Here is a 1,628-nt window from a genome sequence, read left to right as displayed (position 1 = left end):
GCACAACAATATTAGCCCAAATTATTTTGATTAGGAAATGTGGCCTCCTGCCTGCACCCCATTCTGATCCCAAGTAACTTTGATAAGGATATGTGGCCTGGTGCCTGCACACCAATATTAGCCTTAATGATTTTGATTAGGAAATGTGGCCTGGTACCTGCACAGCAATATTAGCCCAAACAATTTTGATTAGGGAATGTGGCCTGGTGCTTTCACTCCAATAATATCCCAAACTATTTTGATTAGGGAATGTGGCCTGGAGCCTGCACAACAATACCAGCACAAATGATTTTGATTAGGAAATTTGACCTTCTGACTGCACAAAACTAACCGCACAAACTAGTTAGATGCTGGAAGGTAAATTTCACATAGGACAGGATCCTATCTAACTATATGACAACTTGCAGCAGCAGTAAGAGCAGCCTCTCTGCACAGTTACACTGACAAATTGGTGCCACCCAAACATCATATCCCCTTTTTATACATAGATGGACATGTCGAAATCTACACACATTAAGTTAATTAAAAAAATAAATAACACTCTGTCGCTCCTCTGACCTCTCCCCGCCCCCTCCCCTCAAAAAGCACGTTCCCCTCACTCATCATACAGCACCACTATCCTAGCCAAAGTCCTAACAAAAAACATTAGTGGAAATGCAATCATTTACCAAACTGTGCCCGGCTTTGAGGGAAAATGCTTGGGAATCCGAATATGAATTCGAATGAGCTACGTTTGTGCCGAATTTGAGATTGACGAACGATTTCCGAACAAGTTCGCTCATCTCTAATCGTATCGTGCCACTGATGAGTCCATAGAAATGAACTCTTAAATCACCAAGCACAATATCAAATGTTTGATGGAGTGATTTTAAGCTAGACTCTGGAGCAATAGAAACATGGTGATGAATCTCAATTCTCTAAATGGCAGTCTGATGGATGAGTCTGGGTTTGGTGAATTCCAGAAGGACGTTACCTGTTTGACTGCATTGTGCCAACTGTAAAGTTTGGTGGAGGAGAAATAATGCTGTTGTAACGGTGTTGCAGGATTGGTAGTACATGAAGATGGGTGTCCTGGCTGGGTGTATGGGCTATGTCTACGGGGGTTCATGAAAGGTATGGTTGGATGAGCTTAGTATGGAAGAAAATGATTGGCTGCACAGAGCCCAGACCTCAAACCTATCCAACACCTTTGGAATGAACGAGAATCAAAATTGTGAGCCTGGCCCCTCCTCTCCAACATCAGTGTAAGTGTCTGACCTCACAAATGCTCTTCTTTTTTGGCAACAATTGCCAAAAAAAAGGTCCAAAATCTTGTAGAAAGTCTTCCCTGATGAGTGGAAGCTGTTATAGCTACAAAGAGAACCAACTCAATATTAATGCCAACAGATTTAAAATGGGAGGTCATAAAATCTCCTGTACATGTAATGTGTATATGTCCCAATTCTTTTGTCTATGTAGTATATAAGAAAGTGAGGCATTTTCTGCATAGATGAATAAATGTAAGCAGAAAATCCCTCATTTTCATGCATGCAAACATATGGCACAATATTTCATCATTACAATAACCTCAGTGATGATGATCTAAGCTGGTGTGACATAGCACCGTTGAGGCGGACTGACTATTGGGT

The sequence above is a fragment of the Ranitomeya variabilis genome, chromosome 2, assembly GCF_051348905.1.
Source record: "Ranitomeya variabilis isolate aRanVar5 chromosome 2, aRanVar5.hap1, whole genome shotgun sequence".
NCBI classification, from domain to species: domain Eukaryota; kingdom Metazoa; phylum Chordata; class Amphibia; order Anura; family Dendrobatidae; genus Ranitomeya; species Ranitomeya variabilis.
The sequence above is the reverse complement of the archived record's forward strand: the minus strand, read 5'-3'. Positions refer to the sequence as shown.